Below are 8,733 nucleotides of genomic sequence, written 5' to 3'. Positions count from 1 at the left end.
CAGTTAGAGCCCAACGCCTCGCTCGGGTTCAGTTAGAGCCCAACGCCTCGCACCCACGCGCGTGCGTGTACGAGAGAAACGCGCATCGCTCGGCCCCGACCACCCACCGTAACCGGGAACACCTCGATATTTTCCTCGCCCTCACTTCTACCACGGTTTTTGCCTCATGGACGGCCCAAAGAATGTCATGCAGCTGCGTCTCCGGCCCGCCCAGGACGAAAAGCCCATTTTCTGTCATGATTTTCTGTCATAGAAGTAGGAGCCCACCACATCTATGATGATACCGGGTTTTGTCACAATTATCGTCATAGAAGTGTCATAAGTATGACAGAAATTTTTTTCATTTGGCCAAAAATGTCACGGATGTGTCTTTTTTTTGTAGTAAGAAGTGCAAGTAATATTGGTGAGCTCTCTATTATGCTTGTTGCAACAAAGAAGCATGTTCTTTATGATTTGGTCTACTTACTCATCAAATTGATATTGATTTTACTGGTGGCGACAACGAGTGTTGGAAGAGTATTTTCAGCAATGAATCTTGTGAAAAATAAGTTGAGGACTATTATGAGTGATGATCGCTTGAATGATTGCTTGGTGACATTTATTGAACGGGATGTGTTCATGGAAGTAAGCAAAGATGACATAGTTGATGCTTTCATGACAATGCAAAAACATAGAGTTACCTAGTGATGTAATTTTCTACTTGTGCTTCTTTCATGTAAGACTACTCGTATTGTAATTGAGCACATTTGAGATATATTTTGTGAACTAAATTGTTGTGAGATTTGCATTAAGCTACTCATGTTATTATTTTGCCATATTTTGTCTGACACATGGATTAGGTGGGAAAAAAATTAGAGTGTGCACACCCTTCATTTTTTTCCTGGGTCCGCCATTGCTAGACCGCGCACAGTCGAGCAGCCTACAGAAAAATGGAGTCGATCTTCGTGGTAGGAATTAGGGCATGGACATACGATTGTGTCCTAGAGAGTCCAATGGTAGAGGTTTAACCTATAGTTTAGCCGCTCGAGACTTTGGTAGATGGCTCCGACCGTTGGTTCATATGGGCTGGATTCCTGAGCATGCCAGAGGTGGATAGACTACTTGCGCCACCGGCCAAGCATCAGACATGGGTTTCCAACTTTCCATGCTACGTGAAGCATCGAACCTATTTGGTCTGGCTCCAAGATACCTCGTTCAACAACCGCTCCTGATGTCTCATATTCCCATGTTTTCTCATATGTTTTCTTTTCTTCTCTAACACTCTCTATATATGTTTATGTGGCTACCACCTATTTGATGCAACATGTTAAAATAGAGTAAGGCAAGCTATTCTGTCGGAGATAAGGTGGTATATAAGAGAATAGAACCTTGCTCACTCAAGTCGAGGTAGGTGTTGTATACATGAGAAATCATTGTGCACGCTAGAAGTTGGTGGTGTAGTAATCTTTACTTTTTAAGGTCATTCTCCATGTTTTTTCATGAGGCAGTGCAATTTATGAACTGAATTAGCCAGTGACGAGCTGATTGAAAAGAATATGACAAAGTTTGACGCAAAATAGCTACCCGAAACCATCAACGATGTTAATTATTTGTTTTCTCTAGGCAGTGCCTTGTTAATAGTCAAGCGGCTTTAGTTTTATATATGGATAATGTTATTATTGACTCATGACCACATATATCATATCCCAAACTAATATTCTAACAAACATATCCTCAATTGTTTGACATGTTGAAATAAAGATCATGGGCCCGTGGACCCTCTTAAGCATGCTTATCAGACTAGCTAGAGGCAGTGCTATTTTTTAATTTCCGTTGCAACATACATATACATTGCTAACATAAATAAACAAAATTAACAACAGCGTAAGAGGAAACCTTAGGTCTTATGTTTGTTAAGTAGGAGTGTTACCCTCTTCTTACCACCATGGCGTTGCCCATATTCGTCTCGCCGGGCGTCCGTTTGCCCATCCCGAGTAATCACAACAGACTCCCTGTTCGCCACCTCGCCATTACTCACTCGCCATCTTGCCCCCACCATCCAATCCTCACTCGAACCATCTGATCTATTTACTTTCTATTCCGTGTTTCTCTTGTTCAGTTTCCTATTTTCTGTCTTTTTGTGTTTTCCGGTCTTTCTTGTTTTTTAGTTTGATAATATCACAAACTTGAAAAAAATACCAGACACTTCCTAAAATTATATGAAAATTCTAAATAATTTGAACACTTACATGAAGTCATGAACACGATTTTAATTAGGGCAGTGTTAGACCGGCGCCAGCCCAGACCAGTCGCTATCCTAGCCATCCGCTTCAGATGCAATCAACTGTCACTGTTACTCTTTCCCCAGTTTGCAACTAGCACGCATGCCGAGAAAAAAACAATTGGTGGGGATGCCGGTGCCCAAGCGTGACCCCTAATCCTCTCTAGCCCCGGTGTCGCGCACCTCCAACCCCTAGCTTGCACATTTGCAACCATTGTCGGTGTCCTTGGCACCACTGACTCGTCCACCATTGTATCTGTTCGTCGCCGGAGCCCTCGTAGCATCTTGTGTGTAGTCCTAACAAACCCGCGTGCCAGTTCCACCAGGGTCCGATCATCGTCGGAGGATTTGCAGCGCCAACCGAGACTAAAGGGGTGAATTGATCTCGGTTCGTGGCACCAACCGGGACCAATTCCCCCCTTTAGTCCCGGTTGGTGCCACCAACCGGGACCAAAGGCCTCTGCTTCCCGCCCTTTGGTCTGCTGAAAAGAGACCTTTGGTCCCGGTTGGTGGCACCAACCGGGACTAAAGGGGGCATCGGTCCCGGTTGGTGCCACGAACCGGTACCAATGCCCTGGGTATATAAGAAACCAGTTAGCAGTTTTGACGAAATCCATCACTTCTTCTCCCCCGACGCCCCTGCTCCTCCTCGTCGTCACCGCCCGACGCCCCTGCTCCACCTTGCCGTCGCCGCCGCCACCGACGCCGTCAGGCTACTCAACGTCGTTGTCGCCGCCGCCACCGACGCCGTCAGGCTGCTCAACGTCGCCGCTGACGCCCTCTACGCCGACGACGGCGTCGACCCTCGCGCCCCTGCCGGCCCCGACGCGCCGCCCACCGTGCCCCGCCGCCCCCTGTGAGCGCCAACCTGCTCCCGCGCCCCTCTCCTGTCCCGCGCCCCTGCGCCCGTGCCCTACCCCGCCGGCGTCGGCCCCTCCGCCGTGCCCCTCCGCCCCTGCGCCGTGCTATTAGATTTTTAGATGTTTTTAGATGCTATTTTTAGATGTTTTTACATGTTTTTTAGATTATTTTAGTTTATGTTTAGTTAGTTTTAAGATTAGGAAAATTTCAGATGTGTAGTTATATTTATTTAGATGTGTGGTTAATTTAGATGTTGTAATTTGTTCATAAAAATTGTGCACTTTTGTATAGAAACTTTATTTTTTTTCATATGTACGAAAATGTAGAGTGAAAACGAAAACAAACATATAAGAAAAAACAAAGGAAAAAATGAAGAAGGAAAATAAAACCGCCCGGCCCGGCCACCACCGCATATTCATAAAGTGTTTCCACCGAGTCCACGTCGCACCGATCGAGCACCCGCGGCGAAGCAAGTCTCTTTTTTAAGGTACTTCTTTGTTAAAGTGAGGGGGGACGTCGGACATTACATGAGGCGGGGGGGGGGGGGCGTCGGACATGACATGAGGTGGGACGTCGGAAAAAAAAAAGAAGAGGAAGAAGAAGAAAAAAATTCCACTCCTCTATTCCTTCTTCTTCTCCTCTTTTTTTCTTCTTCTTTTTTATCGGGAATGAGGGTGTCGAGGATCGCCGAAGCGGTCGAGGGTCGTGAACTAGGGCAGAGGGTCGAGGGTCACCGAGGGGTCGAGGGTCGTCGATGGTTTGAGGGGCGAGGGTCGTCGAGGGGTCGAGGGTCGAGGAACGCCGAGGGGTTTTGTTGAATCCTTTGACACTAGCTAGACAAACATGAAGCGTTGCCGAGGCCACCCCAAACCCGGGAGAAGCTAGGTCTACGTTTGCCACTAATATATCCACCTGCTTCATGTTTAGAAAAGTGTATATATGTATGTATGTTCTCTGTGTATATATGTTCATATATGCAAAAGTTAGATTTTTAGAAAAGTGAGCACCCCCCGGCCCTCTCACTCGACCAAAACTCTCGAGGACACCGAAACGCTAGAAAAAACGATGTCGGTCTCCTACCCCCTGCCGCCGCGCCCCTACCCGACAAACTCTTGAAGTGTTGTCGAGGCCACCCCAAACCCTTGAATCGTTGCCGAGGTTACCCCAAACCCTAGAGAAGAAGCGTCGAGGCCACTAATATGATTCCTTATTGTGATTAGCTAGCTATTTGTACGTTTGCCACTAATATATCCATATGTCATGTTTGAATAATAATTGCCATGTTGTAAATATTTGCAGAAACTATGGAGCACCCCCGAGACGAAGCAACGGAAGCGGTGTTGGGGGACATAATCGCACAAGGAAGTTATGCCGTCTTGTCGCTTCTCAATGACACCGATGGTCTGGAAGGACAGGGTGAAGAAGCAGGCTATGATTATGATGGCTCCGGTGACCCAATGCCGGTGCAAGAAGGAGACCGTGATGACGGCTCCGGTGACCCAATGCCGGTGCAAGAAGGAGACCGTGATGACGGCTCCGGTGACCCAATGCCGGTGCAAGAAGGAGACCGTGATGACGGCTCCGGTGACTGAACCGAGTTCGGCCAGGTATATATATTAGTTAAGCCTGTGCTGACTAGCTAATTGATTCATTTATTAATTATTTTGGTATATGTACACATATTAATTAACTCTCGTCTTTCTTCTTTTTTCTAGCCCTCCGGATCAAGCACAACTTCGGTAAAGAGACGAGGCCCGAAGAAAAATTTGCGCTCGGATGAAAGGTTTGAGATCACAGCAATCGCGCGCGATGCATGCCGATTGAACCCATCCGGACAAAGGAAGCATTTGCTGCTCCGTGCGGGGTTCTTTTTAGGGACAAGATCCCGATCAGTATCCACCAATGGTTAAAGCCTAAGAATGAAGACCCTCAGGTGTCTTATGTCGACGCTATGCAGAAAAATGATCTTTGGACCGCGCTGAAGGCAAATTTCACCCTACCGCCAGAGGAGGATCCGGAGAAGACAGTTAAAGAGCAATTGATCAAGTCTCATGCTCTTAAGAAGATGGCAGAACTATTCAGGAGGTGGAAGAATGAGCTGAAAACATCGTTTGTCGACAAAGAAAAGACACCAAAATTCACCGGCTGGTATGAGAAGATCAAAGATCACTGGCCCGCATTTGTGGCCCACAAGACATCGGACAAGAGTAAGAAGATGTCAGCGACAAACAAGAAAATGCTACGAAGAAGAAGCATCACCATCGCACGGGGTCAGGTGGCTGCCTCAAAGCCCGACTGTTGTGGGCCAAGGCTGAGAATGACCAGATTGATAAAGGGGTCGAACCAGAGACATTGAACTGGCCAGACCGTTGCCGGACTTGGTTCTTAGGGGTTGGAGGAACCTTGGACCCTGTATCAGGGAAGTGCGTTTGGACGAACGAGCAACTGCGAATACCCGTCACGGGCTTCAGGAGTATATCGAGGTAGCGCAGCAAGGGACGTTTGTTCCAGACAGAGAGAACGACGAGCTCACAATGGCCCTCGGGAATCCTGAGCACCCTGGACGGACACGAGGCACGCCAGGCTCTGTTCCGTGGAAGGCTGGATTTCCGGACACAGGCGGTTACAAGTGCCAGGAGAGGAGGAAGAAAGTGGAGCATACCCAACTGCAGGCGCTGCACGCAAGGGTACAAGTGATAGAGGAACGAGAAGCAAATCGCAGCAAACGACCTGCCGAAGCTTCCCCTGAAGCTACCCTGCCATCTCAGCGGAGAAGCAGCGTGGCTTCCACCGAGCAGCTTTAGCTGGAGCCTGTCTTCACGGCTCCTGCTAGCTACCCCGTGGATGCTATCACGGAGTCTCAACATTGCCACCTTATGATGCAATGGATGAAATTGAAAGTCAAAGCGGTTGTTGGCTCTGTTTTACCTCCTGAACCTGGCGCAACCTACCACTGCCGGCCGATTCCAGAAGGATATGCTAGGGTGATGGTGGATGAAATAACGGACGGATTTGAGGACCTCGAGCTTGACCACCCTATGGGTGAAGGGGAGACTCGGCTGGGTTCTTCTCTGAATACTCCATGCCTATGGCGGAAGGAGCTCATCAACCTTCCGAACTGGACGCCTTCGCCTCCTCCTCCTCCTCCTCGGCGAGTTAGGGCACTCCGCCTCCTCCTCCGCCTCCTCCTCCGGCGAGTGATCAGGGCACTCAGCCTCCTTCTCCGGCACGTGGCGGCACTCCGCCTCCTTCTCCGCCTGCGCTGGCACGCCCGAGAAGCCAGCCTCCTCCTTCTCGCCTCATCAGCAAGGGCGGAAGAGACCCGCCACCGCTCCGGCTGCTCCGGCGCATCGTAGTCCTTCTCCTCCGCCTCGTAAGAAAGGAAAGAATACAGCCGCAGCCACTCCGTCTGCTTCGGCGTCTAGCAGTACAGCCAGAGGCGGGAGGTAATACAGATTCGGTCCTTCTCTGAAGACTCCAGAGAAGTTACCATACGATAGGACCCCGAAGGAAAACGCAAAGATCGTGCGAGCCGAAGTGACGAACTTCTTTGAAGGGGTGAGAGCAAAGAAACATCCACCTCCGGAGGAGAAGGTAGATCCGGTGAAAGCTAAGCGCACTCTGGCTGCCCTGACGAAACCACCAAAGTCTCTGCCGAAAGGCAACTATGAGCGCATTATTGAAAGGTCATTTATCGAATCAGGGTGGTCGGGAAGTACTATCAGTGATCAAAGGTTAAAAGAGCGATGAGCTGGGAAAAAATTGCCCAGCTCGGAGAACAAGCGAACCAATCGTGCCCCTCGCTCAAGGTGTCTAGTGATATCGTCGCTAATGATCCGAGGATGGTGCCCGGTTATACCAATCTTGTAGATTACCTGCCCGGCGATGTACATTATGATTTCCTGGAGGTGGACGAACACAGATACGAGTATGGGAAGCCTCTCGTCAAAGATGAAAGATCTTTAACAACGATGATGCGAAGATTCCATGATTGGTACATGAAAACCTGCACAGAGTCTGGGGGGAGGAATATTTTGACGCTGAGAGTTAAAAAGGAGCATGACCTCGTTGGAATTGAACTGTTGAATGTTCCATTTGAGGTGTTCTTCCAGTTTTTCAATCAACATGCCCTCGATACATTAACGGTCACTTGCTACTGTCTGTAAGTACTACTTTTGTCATTAAGTCTCTATATATAGGTCATCTCTTTCATTGCATGTATTTATAATTATCCTCACTATATTATGCAGATTGAAGATCGCCGAATTGAAGAAAAGACAAATCGGTAATATTGGGTTCATTAACATAAATCTCATAGATGCATATACGGTTGAATTTAAGGCCAGAGAGACCGAGGCCAACTTGCTACAATCGTTGGTAATAAATGAAAACAAAGATATAATACTCTTTCCTTACAACTTCAAGTGAGTGTTACTGTCTTGTGCATATTCGGTTTCCCTTATTAGTCCAGGTTATAGTAATGTAATTGATGAGTTATGCATGCGTGCGCAGGTTCCACTATATTCTCCTAGAGATTAAGCTTGAGAAGGGACTAGTAACTGTCTTAGACTCGAGACGAAAAGATCCCCAGGAGTATGCAGACATGACTGAAATGCTCGAGAAGTAAGTCAAATCGATCATTATCACACCATATCGGTAAGTTTATTCATTTCCTGATATCAAGTAATTGTTTTCTTTGTCTGGCAGGGTTTGGACAAAATTCACCTCAAAAGCTCCTGGACTGCCGAAGAAGCTGCAATTTAGACACCCGAAAGTATGTACTACTAGCATGTTCCGCGCATCTCCTAGTGATTCAAGCGCTAGTTTCATCAATACCATTTATAGCATGCTTTCTTATTAGTTTGATTGACCTCTATTTTTTGTAAAGTGGTTGTGGCAGGAAGCCGGGAATAATTACTGTGGATACTACGTTTGTGAGTCCATCCGCCACACGACCTGTGAGCGGGGCTACTCTGACAAACAATATGAAGTGTGTAAATAATAATGTTCACAATTTTATTTTATTACCATCATTTGTGTTGAGTTTCTTCAAATTAGATGTTTCGGATGCGGGATGAACTCCTACCACCAGATCGTATGCGAGCAATTCAAGAGGAATTGGCGGCATTCTTTCATGACCACGTGATCGATAAAGACGGAGAATACCACGTGGACCCTGAGTTCATATATAATTAGGAGATTATATTGTAAGAGATAATTATATTGTATATATGTAGCCAGTAGCGCCGGATAGATATATGAGAACTTGTTGTTCGACCAATCTCTCGGAGAAGGAGAGGTACGGTGGTCGATATCACTTCTCTCAGTATGCATATGTTCATGACGATCTTCTGTTTCCTTCATTTTCTTACTAGCTAGCGTGTCGAGTCCTCTCTATACGTATAATACGTAGCGTCGACCAAGCATGGAGATAAGAGAGGACACTTCTCTCTATTAATTAGCTAGCTAACACAATATATGAAACACCTAAATTAACCCCCCAAAACCCCTAAACCACCCCCTTTAAAAAAACAAAAACCTCAGCTCCTGTCAGCTGCTAACGCGTGGACGCCTATTGGTCCCGGTTGGTGCCACCAACCAGGACCAAAGGG

This window comes from Aegilops tauschii, chromosome 3 (assembly GCF_002575655.3).
Source record: "Aegilops tauschii subsp. strangulata cultivar AL8/78 chromosome 3, Aet v6.0, whole genome shotgun sequence".
Classification (NCBI taxonomy): Eukaryota; Viridiplantae; Streptophyta; class Magnoliopsida; order Poales; family Poaceae; genus Aegilops; species Aegilops tauschii.
This window is presented reverse-complemented; position numbering follows the sequence as displayed.